We start from the raw sequence: 9,741 nt of genomic DNA on the forward strand, positions 1-9,741 counted from the left end.
GTGGTGATCACTAGCTGCCTTCCCTTTAGTATTACACTGCTAAAATTAGGGACGCTAGCGCAGATAGCCCCTCGTGTAGCTTTGCGCGAAATTCAAAAACAAACAAAGTGTATTTTAATTTTTATTACTTTAACTGTTTTGCTTTCACAAGTTTCTAATTTGGGAAATATCCTATTTTATGTTTTATTTCTTTGCTTTTTAGGTGTTGTATGTCTTTAATTTATATTTTAATTTTCCAATATCATATATTCAGGTATTTAAAACTATATGAAACTTCTTAAATTTGAAGTAATTATTTTTAGACGATGAAAGTGTAATTAAAATTATTATTAACCAGCTATAATTATGACACTAAAATAACTTTCTTTTTATCTCATAATTATCTTCCAAAAAATCAGTACACATAAAAAAAATTATTAATGCAGTTAATTAAGAGAATCATTTTACACGTTATAAGGAGTTTCTCGAGGATGTCCAACTGGTTAAAAAGAAGTATAATGTGTGTGTATTTATTTACAAAATGCAATAGAAACTCATTCTGTTAATTTTATGTGAACTTCTTATTTCTGTTGACAATTTTAACAGCTTAAAATTAAGTCAAATATTCCTTTTAGTTCAAACATTTTTTTCATTGTTTCTTTCTGAGTGAATGACATTTATTGATAAAAATGACATAATATTGTTATACTGCCTTTCGAAACGTCGCCCTCTACACTTGTATTTCTAGAACAGGCAGTTGCCGTACATTCAACTAGATGTATCTCCACTAGTTTTCGTAATTTCAATTTAATGCTACGTTTATACAATTTACCATTGAAAATATTTTAAGAATTGTGGTTTTGTGAGAAGGTTTAAAGTACAATGAAATTTGCATTTCCTATATAATGGAATAAGCCCAAAAATATATTTATTTTAAAGAACGTTAAGAAGAATTGGGCGACGTAATCAAAAGTCAATTTTTATACTTACTCACAAAATATTTTGGAATGATATGTATAAAATATGTAAGGAAGAAATTCGATCTTTACAGCTGATAAAAACACAAGGCGAACCGAACAGAATATTAACAATTATATTGAATTCAATATTGAACAATATTAATCAGAATCTAACAATATTAACAGCAATTTGTCTATCAACAGGAAAAGAAACAAACAAACCGTTACTGCCTATTGGCAGAAGACAGCCATACAAAGTTATAAAGCGCGTACCATTTGAATGACCCTTTCAACTGATATCAAGGTTCCACTATTTCTAGCGATACCATGTGGTTGAAATTACAAAACCTTTTCTACAGCATCCTAATTCCAATTCCAAAACTGCTTATCCCAGAACGAAACAGGAAAGTGCAGTTTTATTGGTGATTAGATCGTAAATTGTGGACAAGATCTGTGATGCGGTTTTAATAGTGGCTTTTAACTTTTTTTTTATCAATGGTAGAATAAGGCATTTCACCCTGCTTTTGTTAAGTTAGTAGTAAAAGCTGCCGGAAGAGGAGTAATGATTTGGAAAATATCGCCACAGCAAGGACTGGATCCTCTGATTGCTCAAAAAGGCGAATAACACCTAGATTGAACCTGACGATTATAATTACTTCACAGTACTGAATTTCCACTCTAACAGTAAAGAGCTCTCGATATGCAACAATAGGCTGCAAAATATTAACAAAGATTAGTTCATAGATAATGGCAATCATTTTTGTTAAACAAAATAATGGGTGAATTTCAATCTAATGAAATATCTTTGATTATAACATTAGTCTTTGTCATCGTCATCTTCTGTCCGCAATTATAAAGCAGTTATAAACCATTAACTTCGAAAAGTGATCTGAAACTGAACAGGGCACCTTTGAATGGCATGTGGAGTCTGTGACACATTGATTCCCTAATCGTTAGCAAAACGATTATAAACCATTAACTTCGAAAAGTGGTCTGAAACTGAACAGGGCACCATTGAATGTCATGTGGAGTCTGTGACACATTGATTCCCTAATCGTTAGCAAAACGAAAATGCTAGAACCTGATATTAGGTGGAAATTCTAAAAAGTGTCAGCTAGTTTATGAGCCAGCAGTTTCATCGTATGGTTCTCATAGATCATTCAAACTAAATGGTTAAGATAACCATTTTTTTTATCTTTATAGCAAATTAGTTAATTCTTGTGATGTGGTTCTTTAGGAAATATTTACTTTAATATACTTTTTTTATGAAACTTACTTTCGCATTCAACATGACTTAATCCTCAAACTATAAGAAATGTATCCATGTTTCAACGCTTAGGGATTCTACCAAAGATCAAAAATATATCAAAATAATACTAAACTTTGGTTCAAATGTAATTTCTAAGCAATTGTAGTGAAGTTTTACCTTTTTTACACAAGTGTCTATTTCACAGGAATTACAAACAATACAAATTTTTAGGTTAACTTAATTAAAAACAACAAGATTTAGAGTATATCTAGTATCTAGTATATACTGTCAGTACTGTGAAAAGGTGTACATAAAGTTTAAATGTTTCGTATTGAAAATTGCTTGTGGTGTTATAAATCGTCAATATTTCTTAAGAACAAAACAAACCAACAAACAATTTGAACAGTTTGTTCCGAAATAGTGTTTAAATGGCCTAACGAATTATATGCTAAAATTGAAAGTCTTCATTTAAAAAAAGTTCTACGTAGGTTGACAGCAACAATAATTAAATATATGAAATAAGAACGCCTAAAGTGTATGTATTTGTGTTACTTCTATTTCGTGGAAATGTTACATTTTGTACATACATTGGCCAAGCGAAACCCACATGCAGGACACACTAACGTTAAAGAAGGCCCCCCCAATGGCACAGCGGTATGTCTGCGGACTTACAACGCTAGAAACCGGGTTTCGATACCCTTGGTGGGCAGAGCACAGATAGCCCATTGTGTACCTTTGTGTATAACTACAAAAAAAGGTATAAGACGGGCTAAAAACAAAAGAAAAATTCAATAGTAAAGCACGTCACTATATAGCTTTACTGTTTTACTAAAACGTTTTTTTTTCTAATTAGAGTAAGGCATAAATGTGCATATAGACATATTGAAGCTATTTTTACTTCAATTGCCTTGACCTAAAAAAGTTTGGCGATGAACAAAGAACAATTTTTAAAGTTAAAGACGATGGAAAAAGCATCGTTTTGATGTGTGAACGACTAATATTTGCATAATTAATGAAAAAGCGAAAGAAATAAGTCCTTCTATCTGATTGTGTGATGAAGAACAACGAATTTTCCTACATTTGAAACATATTTTATGGATCTAACGTGACTATACATGACATAACTCATCGCTAAAAGGTGTTTCATACAGGGGTTTTAGACATGCAAGGAGTACCTGTCTGTCTTTGTTGAATTATTTATCAACAATCATTAAATTTCAGATGTAGTTGTTAAATTAAATGTTCCGTTTTGTCTCACTGAGTTGGTTCAGTTAATGGTGGTTCAAACTATTTTCAGGATTATTAACCTCTGAATTTCGCAAAGAACAAATGAATTACCATTCAAAACATATTTTGTTTTAATGCGACCAATGAAATATACAACACTGTGAAATGTTCCTGATTTTGAAATAATCGTGAATACACATCCCACCAAAATATCAACTATTTAAATATCTAATTATTTTGATATATAAAGAGAGTTATCATTGCATGGTAATTCATTTCTGACGAGGCTTTATGTGTGAGAAAAAGGATAAAAAATATTTGTAATTACGTTAGACTTACATATTTTATTACAAAATATATATTTACAAATTTTTGTTAATTTGCGAAAGGTCTCGAAGTTTAAGATGTTATATTACCTCGATAGAAAGCCTCATCCTGAATTTAAAATAAACGTGTGGCTTGTCAACTCACTATAGCGAATTTTGTGGCCCTTTTCTAACTAAGTTCTCCATTCTTGCTTTAATGAGTAGATTAGAGCGTAGATATGTACACATTGATTTTATAGTTATATATACATATATCTGTTTAGAAACGTTTGGTGCTGCCATCTACTATCTGAAAACTAAAACAAGTAACCAGTGACTGACATTACAAAATTCGAATATATAAAAGTAATTACTTATTATCTAAATAAGTTAGAAAAAATAAGATACGTAATAGAATTTATGGTATTATTTAGGGTAATGTAATATTAGTAAAATATCTGAAAATTGACAATGAAACATTAAATAATTCAAAAAAGTAGTATATGTTATTTCTTCAAACCTACAATTCAACTTCAGATAAGTATAAATAACTACTTTTTCTACAGGGTTTATACCAGTCGGGTTTGCTTCATAGTTACTAGCTGGTATTCTAAACTATTTCCTTTCATGTTTTATAATTCTTGAGTAATTCCGTGAATATACGTTTCTTTACTTTAAAAAAACAACAATTCTGATATGAGTATAGTTTATAACTTTTTCGATTGTTGACGTTCCTCGAAAAAAAAACAACAACAAAAAAAAACTTAATCACCTTAATTTTGAGATCATTCTGGTTAATATTCTACATGCGAATTAACAATAAGAGGATTCGGGTTTCGGTACCCGTGGTGGGCAAAGCACAGATAACCCATTGTGTAGATTTGTGCTTAATTACAGAGAAATTTATCTTGATATTTTCCTGAGAAAACGATTTAATCCCTTCCAAATTATCTCGACTATTTAGCCCGTCTACTTGACGAATTGTGTATTTATTTCAACCAAACTATAATAATATACATTATAGGTATAACAGAGAACTAATTAAAATGAATCTTTTATTCCTTTTGTTAGAAAAAACATTGTTTTACAAGTTTTATGAGACTTTCGAAAATTGTTTTACTTCGCCATTTTATTTCAGTCTATGGTTGTAGATATGGCTAATGCATAAAGACAGTCGTTGATACAGTTAGAACAATATATTTATTTACTAGGGTGCCGTAATAAGGAAATTTAATTGATAGTGTTGGGAATAGCTAGGTGTTTTGTGTTTTCAACTAAATGATATTTCTGAAACCCTAATTGGTAGTGCTGTTCATTTTGCAGTATGCTGCCTTTAGTGTAGACTTCTAAGGTTTTCAATTTTTTTCCTTATCATTGTCATCATTTTTTTTTATGTCGCTGGCAAAAATTACTCCGCCCTACCCTACACTGTTCAAACTATATTTACCCTCTTGTGCAGTGTTATCCTCACAATTGAATAACGTTGTTTAGTAAAAAGTTGGGTCAAAGATCACTTTATTATAGAAATTGATGGCAGTTTGTTCTTGTTCGTGGTCTGTCTCTAATTGCGTGAACATAAAAAATTAAAAAAAAACGCTTTGATTTCTCCTTTATTAGGACTGATATTTATTGCACTAAACAAAGAGTCAAATTCTGGACGCCAAGCCCATTCAAATGCAAACTCACCTGAATCTTCAAATTATGATAGCCACGTCAATTTAGCCTACATAATTTAACACCTAAGCTTAATGTTGCGAGTTACTTTTACTTGTTAATGGCCCTGGAGTAAGCTTAATGTTGCGAATTACTTTTACTTGTTAATGGCCCTAGAGTTTTCGTATTACTAAAACCGTAACTTGACAATGGGGCAACTAACTTTTTTTTTACTTGTAGCTCAAACTTTACAACATTTATTATATCTCTTTCTTCAGTGTACTACTACAATAATTATAATGAAAATTAAGCATTAAAAGTTTATGATGCCTGCTCTTCAAACAATATTTTCCAACTAACCTCACAATGAGATAATGTTAAATGTTTGAATTTCTTTGAAATGCAAAATCTGTACCTATACATAAAAAATACTTCATTTAGGTTATAGATTATTGAATTATTAATATAACTTGATGATTTTCTAGGAAACATTTACTTACAACATTTTTAATGGATAGTTATTTAACGTTGGACAATTTTTTATTTTATTCCTCTGGTTATTCAGGGGTTTGATTCTCCGCAGTTAGCCCGTTATGTAGCTTTCAATCAAAACAATAACAACACCCAGCAGAGAACCCTTATTTGCTGATAGAGACTATCAGAAAGTAGAATTTTACAGTTTCTTTCAATCAAAACAATAACAACACCCAGCAGAGAACCCTTATTTGCAGATAGAGACTATCAGAAAGTAGAATTATGTATTAGTTAAACAAATTAAACAAATAATTATAGAACCCTCCAGTAGCACGGCGGTATGTCTGCGGACTTACAACGCTAGAATCCGGGTTTCGATACCTGTGGTGGGCAGAGCACAGATAGCCCTTTGTGTAGCTTTGTGCTTAACTTCAAACAAACAAACAAATAATTATAGAATATAATGTTGTAGAATTTTTGTTTCGCCAGTGTGCACAAAGGCTTACTTCGTAATCACTATATAATATCTGAATATTTTTGTTATGTTTGAAATAGTAATGACCTGAGATGCAAATTGCTTTCGTTCATTCCAAGAAAACAAGCGTAAACTGAAAAACATACAAATGCACTTATCAGTTGGATATTATAACTCGAGATGGCGGGACATTCGCACGGCGGCACAGGTGATTTCGAAGGGATGTACGTTTATATTGTCATTCTTATTCACGTAGCAGTAGCAGATATGGGAGGTTTAATGATTCAGTCTATTGTAAACATCAGTCAGTCTCTCAAGAACTTTCAAACTAATACACGGCAGTTTTCTTTAGTCATATAATGTTGTGTGCTGTGTTGTTATTGTTGCTGTCAATTACACCAGAGGAAGGAAAAATCGCACGAAGATCGCTTATAGAAGCTTTCTCAAAAACACGTAGTAGTCAAGATGAAGTTGCCACCTCGTGGGTCAACATCTCAGGTGCTGTAACTATGTCATCGCCTTTGCTCTTATTATTCCGTCGGAAAAGGGACGGTAAGATCTACCCTTTAGACCTTTATTAAACCGTAATTATAATATATGTGTTTGTGAGAGTATTGTACCTAACAGGGATTTCATATATTTTTGCTGGAAATATGCATATCATCCAGAATGTATTTTTATTGTGCCAACATTCAAACTCGTAAGGTGCGTTGCTAAATTCAAGGCGAACGTTTTATTAGTTCCGAAACTGCAAAATATTGTGTCACTATTAATGACAATATATGAGTGACAACAAGTTATCTAAGATGCTTAAATGGGGGTGTAATATACAATCTTTTGGCTCAGTGTTAAGTAACAGGGGGACATAACTTTAAAGAATTAGCAAAACGTAAGTACTTAAACCAAGTTAATAATATGATTCATAAAGTACCAAGTTATTGTTAACTAACTGCGATAATTATCGCAGTTAGTTAACAATAACTTGGTACTTTATGAATCATATTATTACAGAAAGGCCTTAAAATTAATGTCTTATCGCAGTTAGTTAACAATAACTTGGTACTTTATGAATCATATTATTACAGAAAGGCCTTAAAATTAATGTCGACAGTAATTTTAAGGCCTTCCTGTAATAATATGATTCATGATGTACTTAGCTTTTTTGTAAATTCAATTTTGTGTTAAACAGAACATTTTAAAGTCATTACTTAGAATCTGATTGATAAGGTATACGTTATTGCAAACTAGCTAGATAATACAGCATTTTTTAGTCCGAGTTATTGTTAAGCAATAAAGGGATATGACATACATTAAGAAAACAGTACTTAACTTTGTCTAACATATAACATCACCGTTCAAAACAACAATATACGTAATAATACAACTTTTTCTTAACACTTTGAGCTTTCTCGTTTCATTAAGTTTGACATTATGTCTGAATAAATATATATTTATGTAACAATGGAGAAACAGGTAAAATATATATGTTATACCTACTAAACGAAGAAATACTAGGGGGTTGATTGTATATAATTTACTTTGAAGTTGATTATATATAATTGACTTTAGGGTATATACCCTTTTAATACGTATGATTTCAAACTTATACAGTAGTAAAATATTTGTTTTCAACCTGAAGCTAGAAACCAATTTTAGATATTGTGGCATGTTAAACAAACACATAAAATAACATGACAACCTTTCCTGATCCTTCTCGTTTGGCATCCAATGATGTTTTATAAGATGTAATGAACGTTGCGCTACAAGCTAGCTTTAAAAAGCCTATTTGGTATGTGTTCTTGAAAGTTTTTGAATCATTGTTAATACACAGAATTTTGCTTTACGGCTATATCAAGAACACATGAAGTTGACCGTAGCTCATAAAGCTTTTAGTTGCTATATCAAGAACACATGAAGTTGACCGTAGCTCATAAAGCTTTTAGTTGCTATATCAAGAACACATGAAGTTGACTGTAGCTCATAAAGCTTTTAGTTTCTATATCAAAAACACACGAAGTTTACCGTAGCTCATAAAGCTTTTAGTTGATATATCAAGAACACATGAAGTTTACCGTAGCTCATAAAGCTTTTAGTTGCTATATCAAAAACACACGAAGTTTACCGTAGCTCATAAAGCTTTTAGTTGCAATATCAAAAACACACGAAGTTTACCGTAGCTCATAAAGCTTTTAGTTGCAAATACGTCAGATGCTCCTCATCCAATCGCAAAAGACTAAAGCGTTGTCATTGGATATAAAATTTCGCATCTTATCATCAATACAAGAAATATAAAGTTCTGGGTGTTGTTTATAATTGTTTACCAGCTCTGATAAACTGTGGGAAAACTTTGCACAAAGATGTATTTCTGTAAGTTAATTGTGCGTATGATTATAAACGAAGCACTACCGGTAAAAATTGCTACAGGTACTGTGAATCCAATCATTGCCCATCACCTGTACACCAGATTGGTAAGACAAAAGTTACTTTTTTTACCACCATAACCAGTGCGGAGTAGTAATACTTAATAATGATACTTAAAAAACAAACGTGGAGAAAGTAGCACGTTAATTTTGAAGTTTATAGTTAGTTCTTATCTGCCTATTCGTCAGCGAGTATCTAAGACTTGAAGCCTCTCTAACACAAAAGAAAGATTACTCGCAACATGAGCTTGAAAAGGTTTCAGCCTCGTGTTTTTCCCAGTCAGCAAGAAGTATTCATTTTCTTCTAGGTTTAACAAAGAACTAATTCCAGATGATGACCAGATTAGCTGTTATATATTGTGGCAAAAATGAAAAGCTTCAGAAATCTGTGAAGACTGTGATAACTCGTATATAGTTAATATGACGTCATAAGTTAATAAGATATTTTTAACACTGCTCTTATTTTTAAACTGAAGATTGATGTATATAACTACTCGGAGGTAGAATAGTAACAGTTGTATCGAAAGACATGAAATATAACGCTAAGCAGGAATTCATAATTAATGTCTTAGCAAACAAACCAGCCTTTACTCTATTTAAACGTAAACCATCAATTCCAAAAACTTCCCTTCTTTCACTGAACTGATCCCACAAGTCTAACCAGCCAATTTTCTCATCCTTACACATTAACCTAAGCCTAGCATTTAGTCCTAGTGACCTACTTATAACTTCATCCACATAGTTAATTCTGGGCAATATCCCGGACAAAATCAAGTTACAGCCTTTTTCTTTAAATGCCTTTATCAATTCCTTGTACCTAGTAATCAGCTCCTCTGACCTACCTTTCCTTACATCACTAGCCCCTACATGTACCACAAAAACTGCATTTTTGTCAGCTCCCTTTACTATATCTCCTGCTCTGTCAGTTATATTCTCCACATGTGCTCCTGGGTAGCATAACTGATTCTTTTCTACCTATTTACCCCACAGACTATTCTAT

The sequence above is a fragment of the Limulus polyphemus genome, unplaced genomic scaffold (genome assembly GCF_000517525.1).
Source record: "Limulus polyphemus unplaced genomic scaffold, Limulus_polyphemus-2.1.2 Scaffold2520, whole genome shotgun sequence".
NCBI classification, from domain to species: domain Eukaryota; kingdom Metazoa; phylum Arthropoda; class Merostomata; order Xiphosura; family Limulidae; genus Limulus; species Limulus polyphemus.